This window comes from Antedon mediterranea, chromosome 4 (assembly GCF_964355755.1).
Source record: "Antedon mediterranea chromosome 4, ecAntMedi1.1, whole genome shotgun sequence".
Classification (NCBI taxonomy): Eukaryota; Metazoa; Echinodermata; class Crinoidea; order Comatulida; family Antedonidae; genus Antedon; species Antedon mediterranea.
Window position 1 is genome coordinate 3,106,751 of NC_092673.1, and position 23,283 is coordinate 3,130,033.

General features: G+C 29.6%; 1 protein-coding gene across 2 annotated transcripts in view; it reads left to right on the forward strand.

Annotated features, from left to right (window-relative positions):
• The window catches only part of LOC140046272 (fibroblast growth factor receptor-like 1), a 55,044-nt gene that overhangs the window by 5,400 nt on the left and 26,361 nt on the right, over nucleotides 1-23,283 (forward strand). The window lies entirely within an intron of this gene.

Genomic DNA, 23,283 nt, shown 5'->3' on the forward strand with positions numbered 1-23,283 from the left:
ACAAACTTTTTAGCCTAAATTCTATCACATTTACAATATTATTATAGAATATTTGAGTAGCGTTCCAGGATTACACGATACATACGCTTAAATATATATTCATTTGTCTGAATCGCATATTTTAAAGTACGTGTATGAACTTGGCAATGGTGTAGGCCTGGTGTGTGGAAGACGGAAGCATGAGTGAGAAAACGGTATACAAACATGATCGTTATCTTTCGTCATTCAGGCCGAAATTATTTGGAAGAAAACTGTTCCAATAATGTATTTATAAAAATCATTTTTCCGATTTTTGTAATTATGTAGGCCTACATTCCAAGGTGCACACTATTTTATCCATTTGTTTCCATTACGAATAGAATGAATAGGTTTTAAAAATCATTCAATTCATGCCTACTAAACGGTGTTGCATGCTATTCCATTCAACAATTGTGAAAACAAAAATATGTTGTCTGCCACCAGATTAAATTCATGTCCAAAGTATTTGAAAAGGTTTTTGAATAATACTTAAAGCTGATAATGATAGAATTATTGGTGTATATTCAAAGGGTTCAAAATAATAATGTTGATGTAACATTTCTTTTCATATACGGTATTAAATAATCCTGTACTACAGATCTTTAAGAATTCGAATAGGTTTAATAAATAAACAAACTTCACATAACACATGAAAATGACCTATTCAAGAAAACCATAAGTCTACACATAGAAATATTATAGTTCACTATAATATCTGTATGGTCTACAGTAAAAAGATACCTTATAAACTATTAGCATATTTAAATTATTATTAAAATAACATTTAGCAATTATATACTTTACATCAGATTTAGTGGCAATAACAGATTTATGTTTATTACAAGAAAGAATAACACGATTATATATACAGAGTTATAAAGGATGAATGCAGTGTTTTATGTGTTGGCTCAGAGTTACAAAGTGCACAGGAATAAGCCTCTGTTTGTTTATTGTGGACTTTGTCTTTTACTCTTACAGAATGTGTTAATATTAAACTTATCATCCAATAAGTTTGCTTGATTGGCAAGCATGTTTAGTAAAATTATAACTGGTTTCTGATAATTGTAGACTTGTGTACATAACTGTATGCCATCGCATTTACTGTAGTGTATATAATGTCGCGTAGTTATCAGAAAGAAAGAATACAGTACAATAACATGTAATAATAGGTAATCAATTTTACAAAATAAGAAACGCCTAATACACAGTACTTCAGTTACTGTACCAGTTATGTCAATTATCATATGTAATTGATATAATTATGTACCTTCTTTACAATTAATAATATCGTTTCATTAACAATAATAAATTGTGTAATAACCAGTTTAATTTTAATAGATAGATAGATTGTATTATTATTTTGGTTGCATCTATCATAATAGATGAATAAATAATAGCAATTTTAATAACTTTATTATTGTCAATAAACAGTAGAAATAAAGTATTAATGACACTAATGCATTTTCACTATATAATAAAAACATATTATTACTTTGCTATAATTTGTTTTGTAATATTAACCATTTTCATCGATAAAATGACAATAAATTGTAGAATACTTTTTCACTAAGGGAGAATATTTCTTGAGTAATATGCATAAGTATCTCAAGGACTTATTATGTGTAGTAATAATTAAATTTAATAGCACGTCCTCCAGTATGAAAGTTGGGTTCAATCCATATCCCCTGAGATTAAGAGTTAATCCCCTAATTAAGTTAATAATATATAAGCTCAATGAATTATCAAAGTTGTACTGTAACACATAGTCATGAAAATATGTGTTTATTCTAGAAACTCTGCTAGTTCTTAATCATGCATTTAAATTATTTATTAAGTGCATTGACAAATTTTTTGTTCGTACCACCCCTACATCATTTCCATCTAAGCCTAAGTATTGTAGCATTCATCGAAGCATGACGATATAACTCGCTGTCTTTTCTAATAGCTTTTTGGCTATTGTTTGTAGGCTGTACACAAAAATGATTTACCCTGGGGGATTATACGGATTTAAAAAGCACTACTGTGGAAGTAGTGTCCAAAGATTTTGAAAGAGAACAAAAAAACGCCTGCAACATGACCTGTCTGCTATTGTATTGTTTCATTCTATATATTCCACTGTTTACTTATTCGCTGAACAGATGCATATGCCGGCAAATTTGGCATGCCGTACGACCCAGAGACTCATTTTCTATGTCCCTAGAGAACAATCTTGAGTCACAAATTGCTACGCGGATCATTTAGTGTAACGGTGTGTGTCGGCTGGTTCAAAGAAACCGTTTTATTCTCAAATTTCACTATCTCATAATGCTTTTATTTTTGTTTTTTTGTGTTTTCATTGGCAGACAAAATTCTTATAGAAAATGTATTCAATAAATTCCTTGTTGTTAAATTACTATTTACCAACGGATATAATCTAAACTTTAATCATACGGTGCGGACTTAAAATAGAACATATTTTAATTAATACTTTTTTGTCATTAAATTAGTGACATGCCTTGATATAAAATAAACATTTAACAATTTATATTTGATAAACGCTGCCTGTAATAACTCAATTAATGACAGGTACTATCTGCCAACCACAAGCAGTAATTAATATTTAAAAAATTCATATACACTATCAAACTACAGTAGTTTGACAAAAAAGGTGTGATATTCCCAAAAATGGTAGTGATAATGACATCATCATGTCCATATATCGACACATCACTTTTTTTTGTCACATAAAGTTTGATAGTATAGACCTAGCTTTAAGATTGGTGTACTTTTATATCCTGCCCCCCCCCCTCCCCATTTTTAAAATGTGATCCTTCATGACATAATTATCGTAGCTAAATCCCTTGATTAATGCACAACTGTAAAGTGTGGCTTTGTTTATATTAAATGTATATAGTATTTATTGGTATGAAGAGATAGATAGAGTTAGTCATCTCCAAAGAGATGTTCTTTTCACTCATCATCGTTGCAATTAAGGTTGGAGGAATCTGGAAACCATAAACTATACAGATTCCAGTTTTATCACCCTTCAACTCATTGTTTACTGCAATAAGCCTCTCTGGATTAAGAAGTTATTAAACTTGAAATTTAAGTAGGTTCCAGCAATCTGGAAAATATCCATAGACCTATTTTTGCAACGATGCTCTTTCAAAACTACTCAATTCCTGAATATGCATTATAATATTAATACTACGATTTTATTGTTCATAGCGTGGAATCACAATAATGACATTGTTATCAAATGTGAATGCGACTTCCTTTCTTGGTTATTATATTTCATACAATAAATAGCCTTTTTATGAACAAAAATATATCATTGGTTTACCAACGAAAAAAAATATAAAAAAATGTTGAGCTATAAAGCTCTGTCTTACACTATCAAACTTTATGTGTCAAAAAATGTAATGTGCCCATATATGGACATGATGATGTCATATCACTACCATATTTGGGCACATCATACCTCTTTGTCAAACTAGTTTGATAGTGTAGACAGAGCTTTAGACTACTTTGTAAAGGGTGGGTGGCAATACCTAGGGTAAACAGTTTTAGGCTGGCCCATTTTTACCTAGTGCAACTATAATACATCGGTACGTTGTTAAAGCTAAAACAATGTTTAGTGATTTTTTTTTAGTATGCTGTAGTTATCCATTGACATAATTCCTGTAAGTCTCCAGTGAATGTATTTGTAGAGTAGTGTTTCTTCATTTATGAATAAAAATTGTTGTAATTGCCCCCATCAGAATTGGAAACAGAAGTTATGATAATCGGTTTGTTGTTTATCATGCGATATGATACAATACTATTTAGTATTGGGTCGTCTTCTTTACAACAAAGGATGGCCCTTTAAACTAAACAAACTTGTGATTTTTGTAAAATAATCTTAAGCTAAAAAAATGTGATGTGACCATATATGGACATGATGATGTCATATTTCCATACCATATTTGGGCACATCACACTTTTTTTTGTCAAACTAGTTTGTGTGTTAGGGTCTCTATCATACACACTTATTACTGTACAGTATATAATATAATAATAACAAAATACTAGTTATGTACTTTAAATAATAAATAAGAAAACAAAATACTAGTTTACTTTAAATAATAAATAAGATAAAGTCCTATAGATCCACATTATTAGTATGTAACAACATTATAATTCGTTAATTACACCATTGATGATATTATCATTAATTATTCATTCATTTATTCAAATTAGCTAATATTAATGAATGTCAACCATGAAATTTTCATTTCAATAACAATCTATTTTTAAATTAAGATTGAAAAAAAATCTTATTAAACATTTAAATGAAAATTCTCTCACTGAGAAAATCAATAACAAGTAAATGTGTTTAGGTACACGCAGTAAATTGTGATTTCTAATGGATTTTAGGTGACTAATGATTAAAACGATGGTGTCCTTTGTCAAGTTTCCTGATTTGAAATCCCTTTTATTTTCTATGGATAATGACCATTGTCAGAAATTCTGGACGCGCCATCATTCAAACAATAGCCGTCAAAATATTATTACAATTAAGTTTCTTTTGTTACCTGATATATAATCACTTGGTGTATTGTATACGTATACCTTTATTATGAGTGTTGTGATTTATCCCGACATTTTCTCCTTCTGTATACGCTACCCTAGGGGGTTGTTTGTAGCTAAATGAACATAATCTCGGTAAAGTGGGCAGATAGAAATGCATAGTAGCTCTGTAATAATTTATGAGTCTAGGATCACATCAATGGTGGTATAACATAAACGAAACAGCTGCCGTCAACACTATGTATCTTTTCAGTAGAATAAACTGAAATACGACTGTTATTAGCAAAACTACATTTACGCTGATTTCAAACTATAAAACTTGATGCGGTGATATAGTAACATCACAAATATGATCTCGGTAGATATGGCAAAAAGTACATTATATTAAGGGTTGTTAACACTGTATATGCACGTCTTTGACAAAGTTGTTACGATTTAAGAGTCGTTGATCTTGTACTCTTGTATTAGCATACTAAGTCTATTGCTTAGAATGACACCTGATGAAATCGTTTTACGCATGCATTTTGATCTGGAATAATTATAATTTGGAATATTGTTTATGCATTACATTTTCTGAATCATATTTTGAAAGATTTTGAAAATCTCAATAAGTAGGTTTAAATAACACTTCTTTATTTTTCTTTTAAGCAATGCGTAAAACGTCACTTCTGAAAAGGTAAAAAAAAAAATATGAAAATTAAGGCTTATATCTGGTAAATAGTGTTGAAAAGAGACTTGATTTCTCTCCGCCCCCAATATTATACTAATCCATAAGAGTTGGCGTTTAAAACCTTTAATGATACTTAAGTCCAGATAACCATTTAACAGTCTTATAAATTGTTTCGTTATAATGTGGATGTAAACAGTATAAATACATTATAGGCCTATAGTAATTTAAAAATATAAAAATGTCTAATACTTATAGACAGACGAGACTATGCTCTATCATGTATAACGCAATCAATCTTTTTAAAATACATTTTATCCTTTTACAAAATTCATAATTCTGAAATTCAATCAACCAGTTTTACATAAATAATTGTGATAAGACGTATTTTGGCAAGTTTTAAATTAAGTTCCATTGAATATGCATAATTTGCCTGTAATGATAACAGATAAATCATAGTATTCTCTGATCTATAGATGAATCAGAATATTAATGTGGAATCGTAAAAGATAAATCTGTTATTTTAAATGATGCATATAGTAATTATTATAAATAATACTAAAGTTGTTGAAGAGTATCAGAACCTATGTTTGGTGTGAATAAATTATACCTTTCCAATTTCTGTGCTGAAACGGATTGTTTCAAACATGGTTTTGGTCCACCAAATCGAACGTTTCGTTTTCATAACGCTCGATGCAGATATGCGCATAGCCACAAGAAAACAAAACGTTGATGTTTGATTAGATTTGCCGGCGCAGGACCAGAACCGTGCTGGAACAGGTGTGAAAGGCCCTTAACTCAATACGTAATACAGGTTTTCCCCCACTATCTTTAATATGTGGGTTAATTGAAAAGAAAGCTGGATTGTAGGCCTTATATACTTGGTTAAACCATGGATAAATCAGTTAGTTAGGTAGTATAAGTAATAGTCCTAAATGTAGTTAGTTAGATAGTAAGTTACTCCTAACTTATTTCTTCATGGTTAAAACATAGAGATGAAGATTAACTGGTAAAGTATGCTAAGATATACAATGTTACAGTAAACTCTTGAAGACCTATAAATGCAAATTTGTAGGCCAACGACCGTACTTAATAAAACACAGAGAAATGCATTAAAAACATGATGGTAGAATAAAGCCTTGATTCTTGTCGGTATTAAACATTATTTTCAGATGTACTTTTGTAAACAAAATTGCAAGTCGTCAAATTAAAGTGGGTATTGAGTTTGTTTTTTTTACGATAAATTAATTAGGACAGCAAAGGCCAAAATTGAAATATTTTTACTATAAAAACAACACTTTTATTTATGGTAATTTTAATATAATACTTTTAGTTTAGTATATATTGACCTTATTTATTGCACTTATCTATTTGCACTTATCTATTTGCACTTATCTATTTATTTAAAATATGTTTATAGAGGTTTATTCATTCACACTGTAAACTAAATTTAAACTTACTACTATATCTTACTATATTTTTCAACTTTAAAAACATTTAATACAGTTGTACCCAGTAAATAAAATTTGTAAATGTTAACATTATACCTTGCTAGTACATTCGAGGTATATTTAGTAATATGTATAGTGCTGAATGCTTGCTTTAAGGCAATCAATGCACATTACTTCTTTGAATGCATTTCTTGCGGCCTACCTGAATGCTTAGTATCCAAAGGCATAAGCTGACCAGACACATTGTCTCGACGACAACACTAAATGCTGAAATGAAATTCTCACAAGAAATGACGGGAATTATCCTACATCTATAAGTAATTTGAAAAAAGATGAAAGACCTTGCCGAAAAATTAATAACACGATAGGACTGTACAACTAAACCCAGGCGTATTTACATTTCATTTAGATCTGGTAAATATTTTTTCAATTGTATAATTATCAAAATTAGTCGCCTAAAAATCTACAGTACATTACATTGATATTATGTTACAAAATTATAACTAACATTTAGTGAAGAGAAAATAATGTTTACAAAAACCAATCACATACAAACAACATCTATTGGCCTATTTTAATCTAGGAATGAGGTTTTATAATATAGACCCATTGTAGAATTAAAAACATTAAAAACAAGTGCAAATAAAATGTGTTTACCACACAGCACCATTGCTGTTTCCCCAATGAACCGTGTAAAGTGTGCCGATTCACTAAATGTCTGGTAAAATGAAACGTTGGACATTAAGCGTTTATATGTCCATAATATTTGCACACAATAAATTAGTGAACAGTCATTTATGATGTCATATACAATGTTATTATCATCCCTTGTATTCCACAACTACTTGATGGAGAATTTGATTGACACGGACCTAGATTATTGGTAAAACACATCCGGCGAGGTATTTGGGCATACAATGCTGCCAAGTAATTAATGTTTAGCATGTTATATTGGATCCATTGACAATATATTTTTATGAATTTGACCTAGATTATATAGATTATAATATATTTGACAAGTTACTGTATAAGCATACAGGTAGGCTACTACAATGTATGTTGGGTTCTTTTGAGCCTTAGAAATAGTAATAAGTTATACAATATGGGTTAATGAATTTATTAAATCATGTACAAAATATGTAAATTTCAAATTATACTTAGAAACCTATATTTATAATCAATTAATATTAAATATTGTTAAAGAGTGATGTAGTAATCAGTTTCAGGAATCAGGTTCTGTTCAATTTGAAATGCATGACTTTGTACTCTTTGAATTAAAACTGTCATATCATCCGACATGCCTATTATTACAACTGTACATAACTGTTAACTTCTTGTTCCTGTTTCTTGTTACAGTTGTTTAAAATCATTATGAATATTAATAAATAGAGCCTAGAATATTAAAATACACTAACAACTGATATTTGCAGACTTCTCAAGGTTGACAATAAATTGGTTTTTTATATGAAAAAAAATACAATATTACGTTATCTAATCATAAAGGTATTGCCTTTAAAGTTTTTTTCAATCTTGATGTAAAAGGTTGCATAGTTTCAATACAATGTAAATGTCATTGACAATGAGACAGTATGTATAGATACAAACAATGGTCAGGATGTTTATATTTATATTAGGATAAAGAATCACTTTAATTGCTATTTGGATGTCATCCATAATACGTGTATAAATATTCTAGATGTTTACATTTATATTAAGATAAAGAATCACTTTAATTGCTAGTTGGATGTCATTCATAATGTGTAAAGCTCTGTCCACACTATCAAACTTTAAGTGACAACAAATATTGTGTGCCCAAATATGGACATGATGATGTCATATCACTACCATATTTAAGCATATTACTACCATATTTGGGCACATCACATTTTTTTGGTCAAACTAGTTTGATAGTGTAGACAATTTTTAATAATATTCTAGAAATGTTTTGAAATTATTATAGAAAAATTTGATCCCTTTTCATACCTGTATTAATTCTATAAAGAAATATGCAAAGCATCTTAAACTGTGCCTAGCTTACCCAGATAAACCAACATTAGCCCAGTATTTGTTCAAGAGAGGAATCAGTTCTATGGCATTATGAAAATATCCAGTAGTAGAGTGCTCAACTTTTTTTCTTCAGAGAGAGAGAGAGAGAGAGAGAGAGAGGGCTATAAGTTTTTCAAATTTAAGTAGTGGTATCACTTTTTAAAAGCCAATAGCACCACCACTATATAAGAACTTTTGTTGTCATAAATATTGGAAACATAATTTATATCCAAACAATTAAGATATAATTTCAACACTCTTGTAAAATGTCTCATATATATTATGTTCATAACTTTTTGAAAGGGATATGCAGTAAATCAAGCTATGCATTTCCCCAGGGCCTTTTAGCCTCACTGTTCTACTGTAACCAATATATGTACATTGATTTTACCCGAGGAATATTAAGATATTTTCTCAACATCATTTGTCTTGTTTATAGTGATATTACATTTCTTTTTATACATTTTTCAAATTGTAATTTTAAAATATCATTAACACAAGGATATACAGTATTATAATCCTGAATAATAACTTAAAATTGTACTATTTTTTCCAAACCTTTAAATAATCCTATTATACCGTAATATTCTTTATAATAATGCAGTTTGGAATTATCATCTTTTCTACCATAAACAAATATTAATATTAATTCCTATCTTTGAAATAAATCATATGCATTAATTAAAATAAATCTTTTTAATGAATTTAATTTTATCTGCAATATTTACGGCTTGACCAATAGAATGTATTATTACTTTCTTTGTCAAACTTTTCAGGATGAAAATATCTGTTAAATCCTTTTAATGTAACAAACAATCCTGTTGAATAGTCTATGCCTACAAAACATTGATGTGCTCTACCATGGAAGAAATATATCTCCTCCATGGTTCTGCCAAGTTAGGCCTAAAGAAATGTTTTATAATATGTATGCACGCTAGCATATAGTTTATGCTCTGTTGAATGGGAAAAGTACATTTTTTTAAAGTAATAATGAATAAACACATGGTTTATCTCATCCTTGGTTAGAGATTATTCATTGAAGCTTAAAAAACTTTGAGTAAAACTAGATAATTTTCAAGGCTACTCTGTGTATCGGTTTCAAAATGTCGTGACAGGCAGCCTACAAAACGACATGTATTTCTACAGGTAGCATTTCTTTATTGACTTTAATTTGCAAAGCAGGCTTATCTAGATGAGAAAACTGTGATAATTATACTAAAATGTGTTTTTTATACTATCTAGTTGAGAAAACTGGGATAATTATACTGTGATTACATCAAAATGTGTTTTCTTTATGATCAGTAATGTCGATCAATCAGTTTTTTGTTTGGTTTTTTTTTTTTCAAATCTTCAATATGTTTCCATATTGCTTAAACAGTGAAAGTTTATACATGCCAATCAAAATGAAATAAACATAATTAATATAATCAACTGTTGCCATCTTTAAATTTGTATGGATCCTCTTCGCCACAACTGGTGCTTGACCTCGCTTGACATCAAATTAGTTGTGGCATGTCAATCATGGGTAATCAATTGTTATTGTTTAGTGCCTTACTGGTTTTAAGCTAATGTAAACCATTGGGTGGTAGAAAGGGTGCGTCCATTAGCACCTCACTGATAGATGGAGGCGTTAATATGATACACCCATAAGGCACTGGGTCAACTAGAGTCTTGAGAACAAGCCAAATGTCAATTAGTACCTCATTTATACTTGCCGATTTCTGAGTTTAAAAGTTCAAAATTGTGGATACATTTTCTTAAAAAAAAACAAACTACAGTAGATACTGTAGATAGAGGGAATAGAAATCAATTTACCTGGGGAAGCTTGTTATCTACTACCCACCAAAGTTAGCGATAATTGGTCCATGAAGCCAGCTTAGCGGGTAAATTAAATAAGCCAGTACAGGGCCTAAAAAGTTTGTGAAGTTGCTAGACTATTAATTAATACAAATCATTTTTCTTTCACACTGTGGTTTAAATGGTAAAGTTGCTTTGTGGCTGGTGAATCAGTAGCATTCCAGTGTTTTCCAAATAAATATTTAATTAGGAAATGAAAAGTGGATAAATCTTTGTTTGCATGATGAATCGTACTTGAATGAAGATAGAGGGAAGTGGTTATAAACCGCAAATAGGTTTTCTCCTATGTTAAACGTTATGGATGTATAAATACAAATTTGCATACATCAACTTAAATGAAGATGATGATTTAATTATATCATGTGTGCTTTGGGGAGTTTTTTAAAATGATTTAATACACTATTTTCGTTGAAATTGATAAATAAAGACGTACGTATTCATGAATGGTTTAACGTAAAGAATTATATACAAAGACGAGTCAGATTCATTCGTGACACTGGGTAGATTTGTAATTGTGATTTGTAACCTAGAACGCATGCATAATATAAATATCAAAATACATTGATTCTTTGTAGACAAAACTAAAAGTTAATACCATACTAAATAGCTTTGTCACATATGCGTATTTACCCATGTGAATATTAATGGGTAAGGTAATGTAAAGAGATAGTGTTACGATCATTACCACAATTGAATATGATGTAATGGAAGTCATACTACATGAATAAATTATATATTGAGGATGCTTACTTAAAGATGACTAGCAAATGTAAATTAACCTGATTATGCTTCTATAATCATTCCTATAAATTTACATGTCCTTTTGGCATGAATTTTTTCCATATTTCTTGATCTCTTGATGAAAGTATAATGACCAAATGCAAATACTCTGCAATGTGAATATGTTTACGCATAATTAATAGGAATAACATCCCATAATATGATTACGACCATTTATGGGCATACAGTTTGTTTTAATGTCAGGGGCAGAGGTCTGCATGTAGTTTAATATGGATTCTAATGTACATAGACCTGATATTGCAATTATTACTTTACACTTGGGAATTTATTAGTTAATAACAATATGACTTAATGAATACTAATTATAAGCTTCTCTTTACATCAATCTAGTGTTTTTGACCTGTCCCAAGTTCAACAATATTGTTTTTTTGTCCCATCCCTCCAAAAGAGTATCTCCAATGGAAAAAATGCTAATTTTCTGTTAATATTGAACTTGTATTATAAGATTGAAACGAAGATGACAGCTTTGTTGTGTTCAATCGATGCTGAGTAAATATACAATCGCACGTCTTTTGAGATACGGTACACTGTGAGATCTTGTATCTTCACATAGGTTATAACACCACACTGTGTGAAATGGCAAAAGTCTGTTTGCGGTGGGATTACGGTGTTGAACAATTTATTTGTCTACCGTATCGATTACAAAACTTGCTATCAATTGAATTCCAAAGATAATTAAAACATCTTTGACAGAAAATTATGTTTCGAAGATCATTACGAGGTCACTGACCTCAATCAGTTCACTTGATAAACTTTCCTTGAAAATCAATCTAAATCATTATCTATCATTAAGAAAATGAAATTCTTGACGTTAAACGGTTTTGATTGAAATATTAAAGTATTATTAGGCCTATTCGTTCTTAAAAATGTATTTATAGCTTATACATTCAAGGAAATAGTTATGACTTGATACTGTAAGCTTGTTATAAGATTTTGGATACTTGGATTTGTAAATTAAACCCAGTGTATGTGACATAGGTATTCGGTTGTTTTCTTAGCAAGTTCAATATTTCTTAGCTTAGGTGTGGGTGACAAATTGTTTATATGTACAGCGAAGAATGCTTAATGGTGAACAGTAGGACTGGCCTTATTATCAATCCCAATAATAACCTAGGGCTGGCCCACTAGTACCTAAACACACCATTATTGTATGAATTTCTTGTTTACTCTGCTAGTTGCTTTGGTAAATGCATGCCATTTTAGAGAATATCAGAATTCAATGAATTTTAAAAGAGGTTTACTTTGTGTTGACTGCCAAGAGCAATTTATTCAAACTCATTCATTAAAGTACTCTTGTACAGAATGTAAAAGCCCAATGAATTGGTATAGTGATGCATTTAAATGCTGTGAGTGTGTGCCTTAAAGAAATAATTGAATTTTATTTACATTGTATATTTTTAGCTCACATTTTTTAAGAAATAAAACACTTGATATGTGACATATAAAAGAAAGTTTTCCTATTCAAAGCTGGAATAAAGTCTTTAGAAATTCACCTATCCGTTTAGAACTATTAAGATGTTTAAGATTTATCGACAACATGTTAAAGATTTGCAAAAACACCTTATATTGAAATAGATTGCCAAGCTCCTAACGATCATTGTACAGTAGTAAACTGTAAAGATGTATCGATTTGCTACCGTTTGAACCTAACCATTTTTCTTCTTTTTTTCCTCAAACACTGTAGCAATTCATCAACCTGAAAAATATAGTAATTTGAAATCATTTAGAAAATAGGGTGGAGGTCAAAAATGTTGTTAAAGAGAACGTCTCCCGAGAGGCAATTAATTTCAAAATTTCAAGCTAAATTTTATATGTTATAAAAACCTAATGATTATGACAAATCACTATAGTTTATAAGTACTGCTATCGGGAATCGTTGACATTTTCTAAATAATGGCAACTTTAGTTTCATAAAAAAGTCATTTTAAAGACATTATATGTAGGTAGTACAGAATGTTTGATTAATTCTGATCATTTCTTAGGAACACATTAATAAAGCGATTCAGGTCTTTAAATAAAGACCTTTCTAATTAATAAGTTCTTCTTCTTTATTATGAATCATGAATCACAGAATCAATGCTATATTATCATAATAAATAATAATATAATAATATAATAAAGACTTTTCTAATTACTAAACTTAAAGCCATCCAAAAAATCCTAATTGACTTCTAAAGCTCTGTCTATACTATCAAACGTTATGTGATGTGCCCATATATGGACATGATGATGTTATACAACTACCATATTTGGGCACATAACTTCCATATTTGGGCACATTATTTGTCAAAATAGTTTGATAGTGTAGACAGAGCTTTAGGAATCTTTAATAAATGTAGGTCTCTAATTAACCTTTTCAACTAGGACATTTCTCAGGTTGATGTTTTTAGCTAATGTTATACTTTTGGATGATTCATTTTGATGTGATACAATATAAAAATCGTCTTCATCTTCAGTATACAATGCTACTGCGATGTTTAGCAATGTGTTGTAAAAACCGTATCGATAATCGCAGATCTGATATTAAAGTGTTTTCTGATTGATCGTAATTTACTAGTAAATTTTCAGATACACTTAAAACATCAGCTAAGCCAGTCATGGAGTTTTTTTTTCTTTATTGCGATATCAATCATGGGAATTTGTATACAAACTTTGATTCATCTAAATCATCATTGTAAGATTATCTTTCTGTGAGCTTTGTTGGTTTGTATGAGATATACGACGTATTGAGTGACTACTTTCAGATGCACTCACACACAGTACATGAGTTTTTAATTTGAATACTTGCATGAAGGCGTGTTGAATCTGTAACATTAAGCAATGTTTAATAAGTCGTCAGGTAACTGTAGAAATGAAAAACGTGTGTTTAGTTCACATTTTTGACATTCATTAAAACAAGGAAAAACTACTGCATAACACTACTACAGTGATGTAGTCACAAGAAATAAAATTGTCTGGTTTTTGCAAGAAAAGGGAACTTATCTCTGTTCAAGCCACTGGGTTGTCAAGACCGACTGTGAAAACGTGGTCAAGTTGAAACCTTACCAACCGTACTGGTGGCTATGGCCCTGTATTATTCTTATTGTATTATGTTTCTTTTCTTTATATTTTTATTTAAGTTTATAAGTTATTTTTATTCGCCTTCATTTCAGAGTCGCGACCAGATGGCAGATGGTTGTCTGTGTTTGTTTTGAAACAAGAATTTTTAATTCATATTTGCTCAATCATAATAAACTCATCTTATCTTCTAATTAATTCTATTAATAGATGGATTTTTTTTATCTGTACTTACTAATGGAATTGATAAAAATCATGCCTATATATTATATTATTCATAAATCAACTTGCTGCTTCTTTTAAATGACTTTTTAATGTGACAATGGAAATTTTATCAGAGCAGAAAGCATTTTTCTTATTTTCCCATCTTCGTATTTGGTTAAACTAGTTTTGGTGTTAATTTAGAATAGATTGTTATTCATTACGCTTGGTTATAGCTTTTTAGTCGTTAATGGTTTACTCTCGGATTTTTCTTACGGTTATTGGCAAAAAGTTTCTGCCTACGAACATTTCATTCAATTTATGAGGCTTCCCAATTCTAGTAATGCTATTTGCTGTTTGTCTTGACATTCAAGGTGTGGAGGTATACCTTTGTAAACATCTCTATTCTTATTTGATGTACAGTACTATAGTAGCATGTGTGTATTGATATGTGAACTTTAAGTTAAATTTAGAATTCAGCTCTGAGCAGTATGGTCATATACATGGACCTTGTCATTTTCTTCAATTTTAATATTTCCCTAAACAAAGAGAATGCTGAATATTTCCAAATTCATTAAACAAAACAACTCAATATACTTTGTCAACAGCGTTTATTGTATTGAGCTCTCAAGTAGAACATTTATTGAGAAGAACTGTGAAATGTCTGTTTTTTTAACCAATTGATATCGTATTCAATTTTCAATAGCATTCAATTCATTACTTGTAAGATTATTTTCACTATAAAGGTGCCAACCCCTTTGACAACAGTTTGAAATCGACAGCTACCTAGACAAAATGACTGCTAGATATCCGGCGACCCCAGCAGGCCTTAAACCTCAAGCCATTACAACTACAATGATCGCAAACAAAAGATTGCTTTCTTTCCTTCCCACAATTCATTATTCGGTCATCTTTTCTTCAAATAAGGTTATAGGTTTGATAGCCTTGAATACAATTTTGACAAATGGAGGCAAGCAAATATCCGTGGGCACTGTCGAACGAAAACCTTTTAGACATGAAATTTTGTGGTAAAAATAACCTATGCTAAAATGGCATATCACTCAAAACATATATGGCAAACAAGTTAATAATTATCCTGTTCTATTTCTTAGAAATAAAAGATTTAAAATGACATTTTAATGTTTTCATAATGCAAGTTAACCACTCAAGATTATGGAAAACATGTTATTAGAGAATGTCAGCAGAATTTATTGATATTACTTTGGATAAACATTTAAGCGCCATGTTCTTTTAGAAAGTTTTTAAAAATATTAATTGACTACTCAAAATCAAGCTCCGATAACTTATGTAAAGGACAACTTATCTCTGACTTTTAGACTTACTTTTCAAAGTTCAGAAAATGTTTAAAAGCATATAACTTATCTTGCGTTACTTAGATTAGTTTGTGAATTATCAAGAAAAAAAATGTTTTAAATGTGGAACTTTGAAACATATAGATATTTTTGATGTATAGATATTCTTGCTATTCAAATAGCTTGAGACTCTTACCAGCGTTATAAACTGATTCATGTCGTCTGACATAATGTGGATATATTTTCAAACTAATCTAACTTGGGTTAAATATGTATGCAAACTGTAGCCTTGTGTGTCATAGCTCATCAAGTATTAGATGAGTTTTTGCCTCATTTTCTGCTTTTTGCTATAGCGCAATTTGTCATGGGTCTTTAGGTATTGTCAAGTAGCTACAGATATTGTGAAGCCAGTCACCTTTGTTGGTAATGAGGAAAAGGGGTTCTTAATATGGAAGGCAATTTCTGCCAAAAAAACAAGTGCGACATTTTAAGGATTTATATCATGGATTGCTTTCCAAGGTCCTGGATTTGACATGCCAATTCTTGATCTATGTATTAATTTGACATGCCAATTCTTGATCTATGTATTAATTTATTATTATTATTAATTGTAATTTTATTAAATTGAATTCTTTGAATTGTAGTTGTTTCTCATTTAGTTTTTCTATGAATTTTCAATAATTGCTTTCTACAAAGAAAACATCTAGGAATTGATAATTGATAAGTTAATATTAAATTTACAATATATGAATGCAACATTTACAATCTAGAAATGTTGTAATTACTAAATTTAAATGCGGTAATTTTGTATTGTGTTGCAAAAAGCAATCGTTTGGGCAAGATTTTCTCGATTCTATGTGTATATTTTTTCAATTATGGTGTAAGTATGCCCATATATGGATATGATGATGTCATATCACTACCATATTTGGGCATATCACTACCATATTTGGGCACATCACATTTTTAAGTATACAATGTATTCGTATTTCCTGCAAACCGTCAAAGTATTTTATTTTCACAATAGGCAAGACAATTGCGAGACTAATCAAAAACTCCTCCAAAACAAGCTATATTTCATTTGAACAAATTTTCATAGACAATAGATTTTGTATCATATAACCGGTACCTATTAAACATGGTTATTGATGGGCTTGTCAAAGCGGACGAAAACAAAACAGCGTGGGCTGTCGTTTTTATAATGTTTCTCACTAAATATAACACAATGAGCGTACAATGTAATGTATACTAATCCAGAAAATGATCATGGAGCTGGATGGTAAACGATCGAAATGACCGTAGATGCAACTTTAGATGTATGAATGCAGATCGGCTGCAAACGCAACCCATTGTAAGGTATTATTACGCGATGCAACAATAGCATTTCTTTTGTAACACAGCTGACCCAAGTATCAAATAATTATGACAAGCTGATGGATATTTAATGAGTATTGTCAAATAATTGCTTGATATAATGATTTAATATGCAACTTAATTAGCACGGCTAGCAGAGGTAAATTCACAATTGATCAATTTTGTATGTAATAATGGACAAGTAATCATAATTTTCTGTATTAATAATTTATATTGGGTTTTTTTTTTGTTTTTTTTTTTAATACTTTGATAAAAAAGATAGGGTACATAAAATATAGATGCATGTGTTCCTGTTTCCATTCTATTATTCAGAAAAATTTTCGGCGCAGATTTTTCAAGCTAATAAGCTAAATTTTTACTCGATTCTTACAAGAGTTATATCATTATAAATTATTTGTATTCAAAGGCAAGTTACTGAAAAATTGACAACGTTGTGGGTATCAGTGGCTGGATCTTGAAGGAGATACAAAATAAAATAAGCAAAAAACTAAATCAAAACGATAAAGTAAAAATGGCCAGAACAATTTGCAGAGCTTTCAGGTAACATAGCCCTTCATCAATGCAAGTAGATACTTTACAGTATAAATTATTTGTATATATTTATTGTTGAAAGAAAGCAATTTTGTATTTCTGAAAAAGACAAGCAATGTGATTCTGATTCATATGCAAAGCTGATGATACATTAAATTTGCCAGACTATTAATGTGAACATTATTTTTCGATACATCATTTTCAACAGGAAATATAGGTCATATATTTTATTTTGTTCATCAAAAGGCAATTTAACTAAACAAAAAATATCTTTGGGTTTGTTTTGTAGGTTCTCGGTATTGTATGTATAATTATATTATTATTATAGTATCATAGGCAAATCCTATAATATAGTGTCATATATGTATCACATCTGTATCATAAGCCTTTTTAACCAAACACTAACCTTAACAACTTAATACCATATGATACATATGTGATACTGTATTACAGAATTTGTCATGATACTGGACTTATAATGCTATATGTGGAGATACAGTAAATATAGTCAGGTGGTTAATAATAACAATTGTGTTTTCCTATTAATTACAAATGCAATTGAATTAGAAGTATGTTAGTGGTAAGAATTCAAAACACTGTCTTCTTTAGAGACCAACTGACGTGCTCACGACTTTAAATTTATCGCTTGCTATCAATTGTCTTTAAAAGGAATTTGAATATGATGTAAAGAGCAACTCTTTTACGATTTCTTTAATTTACAATGAAGTTTAAAAGTATGTAATGCATCGCAGATGTTTTGTTTTTAAATTTTAAATGGTTGCGTTTTAAATTAACTTTATAAAAAAATTTGTAAACGATTTGCTTCGTGACATAGTTTGTCACGAGTGTAAAATACATAAAAGAATTTAGTCATGTTTTATTACAGTGAAAAATAATATGTAACAGAATAGGGGATTAACAGAAGATAAATGATCAAATGAAGACAAAAGGCCATTAGCTTTAATGGACACTAATACACTATTTTACATATACACCATAAATTCAAATGTATTGTCGAGTGTCAATATTAGGCCTATATGTGTTTAGGGAGCCATTTTGTTTTATGTGATAGTATATCTGGGGAGTTAACAGTAGGCTTTTGTGTCAAACACAACAATGTCAACCTGGGTCAGCCGTCTCAAGCACAAAGTTCAACTGTGTTGATGATCAAACGTAAGCAATTTTAAATGTTATCTGTTTAAATTGATTGATAATGACTGAGGCTACTGGAAGGGTGTTTACAGTGTAGTACACTGTCTGAAAAAACCCCTTTTTGTAGACATTAACTCGTTTATGACGATGCTAAATACTGTTGCGACAATATTGTGATTATAATTACATACCGCACATAAAGTACACACATAAAAATTTCTTTGCATATTTGTTAACTAACGAATGGCATTCTGATAATCTATAGATTTGTATAAAACAAAACAACGAAACCTCTACGATAAAACTTTATTACATACCAGTACAAATTTATATAAACTTTCTTCTTTATTTTAATGTTGTTTACATACAAATAATACATACATATGGGATCCTCCTCTTCTTTGTTGTAGACTGTAGGCCATTAACATTGAAGAAATACAGTACTAACATTTTACTGTTAGAAAATATTTTTGAACAAACAAATAATTTACAATAGTGAATTCATTTTCCTATAAAATTAACATATCTCTTGTTAAACCATTTATTTTTGTATATTACCTAGATTTAAAAAGTTAGTTTATTTTTGCGAAAAATCAAGTAGGGCATATTAAAGTAAATAACATAACAAATGAATGGGAGTTTATATTAGCATGTAAAACGGCTATTAATATTATTCTAACTCATTTCTTTAACAAGTTGTACATTTTCAGATTGGTTATAAATTAAATTTGGTAAAACACCATGGACTAAATCATATGAAACTTGAGCATAGAAACTTGTTATGTTATTAGCTTTGCGATTTCAACCAATTTATAGCTGTGAAATGTGATATATCGCTATCTAATTGCCAATAGAAATAACGCTCTTTTCGCAATTATAAGTGTTTATTCTTTCTTCCTTTCTTTTTTATTCGCTAAAATGTTTAACGATATAAAACAAATTATGTTATTGAACTTTATGAATATATTGGATGCATTTTATTATTATAAGATGTACATCATCGATAAAGCGTCATTGCCTATTTACAATATTATAGGCAGGTCATATTTGCCTATTTACAATATTATAGGCAGGTCCATATTTGCCTATTTACAATATTATAGGCAGGTCCATATTTGCGGAGAAGGTTTAAGGAGGCACCACCAAAACCGATCCTTCTCTCCATCACTCCCTTCATTTTAGGAAATTCAATAAAAAAATGTAGAACATTAGGTCAAGTTCAGCACTTCATTTTACAATTGATTATTTGATAATGTTATTTTTATTCAAATATAATAATTATAGGAAACTCTACATAAAATTAAAGCAAAAAGTCACATATTGACAATTAAATGAATCAAAATCAACACATTAAAAGGATTCATTAAACAGAAGTGAGATAAATATCACATAAACGTTATATGAAAGTAATTTACTCTGTCATGTTTTAAGCTCTGTTTACACTATCAAACTAGTTTGACAAAACAATTGTGCCCAAATATGGTAGTGATATGACATCATGTCCATACATGGGACAGGTAATAACTTTTCTCACCTTAAGAATATTGTAGGATGTTCAACTCAATCATTTTCATCATCTCAAATTTTAAATTAACTATAATTATAAACATGTATTGACTGTAAAATAAGCAAATACCTACCAGTATATTGACCTCGGGCTACTGACTTAACTTTAGTATTAAATTTATAAATAAAATACAAATAAAAAAAGTTTATACCTTAATAAATACTTTGTTAAAGATTTAGTTTATACTATAACTAAAAATTTATAATTATTTTGTTCGGATTTGTTGTGCCCAATATACCTATATAATAAAATGAAGGCAAAAGTATTTTTAATATCGTCAATTTCCTTCCTTTTTAAATGTTTTTCAAAACTTCTTTATTATCGTCAACTTTAATGTTTTCAGTCTTTCAAGGCTACGACAAGATTTTCTAAACTTTTTTATCATGTTATTCGATGATCAAAAATCTATATTACCAACATAAAACATAGATGTTGTTATTGCTATAGGCATGATACCAAATTAACCTCCACTTCAGCAGTACATTATGTCTTAAAAAGGCATCGATAAAAGATCTATACTATAATTGGCAAACAAACCTTTTAGAAATGTCTAACATAAATGTTGATCTGAAATCGAACTCCATAGAGGCTTAGAAGACGGTACAAAACAATATAGAAAAGCTTTTATTTTATACACATACACACAATTTTAATATCGTTTTTCATGATGCCATTTCGTGAGCAATTTACTTTTCCATTTTAAATGTATTTTTCTTCGACATTGACAGCAATTATGTATTTTTAACGTAAAACGAATTTGAAGAATTAAATTGAAAAAAATGAGATAATTATTGCAGTAGAACTGATTAGCTTAACGACGTTCCATCCCATTCACTCGGATGTGATGCGGTAATTGTACAAAATCTGGATATTTTTTAGTGCAGTCTAATGGGAAAACTCTAAAACGTTACTGTTTTATGTGGAAAAACAAACTTAATGTTTTATTGTTATCACTGTAAAGCTCTGTCTGCACTATCAAACTTTATGTAAAAAAAATGTGATGTGCCCATATATGGACATGATGATGTCATATCACTACCATATTTGGGCATATCACTACCATATTTGGGCACATCACACTTTTTTGTCAAACTAATTTGATAGTGTAGACATAGCTTAACATTTACTTTAATATGGTGGTTCTTATTTATATTTAACATACTATTTATATATGTTATAGTCGATGGAAGATTGGAACCATACTCAATCAAACGTAAACACAGTGTACTGAATGTGACGTACTCTGTAATTAGTTATGCTTGCATGCCGTGGAAGCTTGAGTTACTAAGATACGGTATCGCACATGATATATACAATATTACTATGTAACATAAATGCAGCATGCAGTCAGCTTTGTTAATCAATGTGTATCACAGACGTAACATGGATATCATTTTGTTTGATATTTAGTTTCCGATGATTGGTAGTTTATTCATACTGTGTGCAAAAGACTGTGTATCAGACTTGATTGTACGTGATAGACCGAGTAAATCTCCATATAAAATGTTTGCAGAATATGCTATTTGACGCTTCTGTCATGTACAACATGTGAATAACGTTTGCGTATGCAATTTATCATGGGGTTGTGGCTGAATATTCCAAGAGCAGCCTTGTATATAATAACTCCATTAATTTTGACTTTTAACATTGTCAGTTGGAAAATTAATCGTAGAAATAAATCAAGATCCTCTTTGTAATACAGAATTTAAATAAAATATTAAATATCAAAGAAAGTTTAATGTAAAATAAAAATATTTGCTATAATTAAATACATATTTATATTCTATGTAAAATAATTAAAGCAAAAAGCTTTTTGGTACGTTATTTAAAATCTAATTTTTTTAATCAATATTTAATTGCTGTCTAATTCTATTTACATAATAAATTATACTTTTTATGAAATAATGTAATAAATATAATTTAGCTATAATTAAATATTTGTATTCTATGGTCAAACATAAATTTTTAAAGTATTTTTTATCAAATTTCTAATTTCTCTCTTCTATTTTATAATAAATTAAACCTTTTTGAAATTAATGTATGAGCTAATAATTTATTTAGTTTATATTTAAAATGCATTACCGTACCTTTTGAATCATTCAAATTTCAAATGATGTCACTACTACTACTAATTTATTCATTCACCTTTAGGTAAAGCCATTTAATACCAACTTATTTAATGTATAAGTTTCCTTAGGATCACCTAAATCGTACATAAGAACTCAACTTAAAAACATGTTGAGGCACAGATGTTTTTTTTCTTTTTAAATTATCTACATGTTTTTGAGTGGGTGTATTATTTTGTTTATAATATCAAGATACTTCCCTGTAACAACTTTCCTTTTTATACCTATTGTTCAAAGTTAACAGTTAAACATGTTAAAAATTCAAAGAAAAAGGGATAATTGTTCTTTCAGATTTCTCTGTCCCAACCATGAAAGTAGGTTGATCAATTTCGTATTATTCGTCTCTTTATTCGGTAAACGATGTACTTACTTGGTTCCTCTCTTACCAGCTGACAACCGAAGCTTAAACATTATAAACATAATTTAGAAGATGATTACATTTAATATACAACTTTACATCCAGCCCATATGACTCTTCTAGAGCTCTGTATGTGACAAAAAAAGTGTGATGTATCCAAATATGGTAGTGAAATGCTTAAATATGGTAATGATATGACATCATGTCCGTATATGG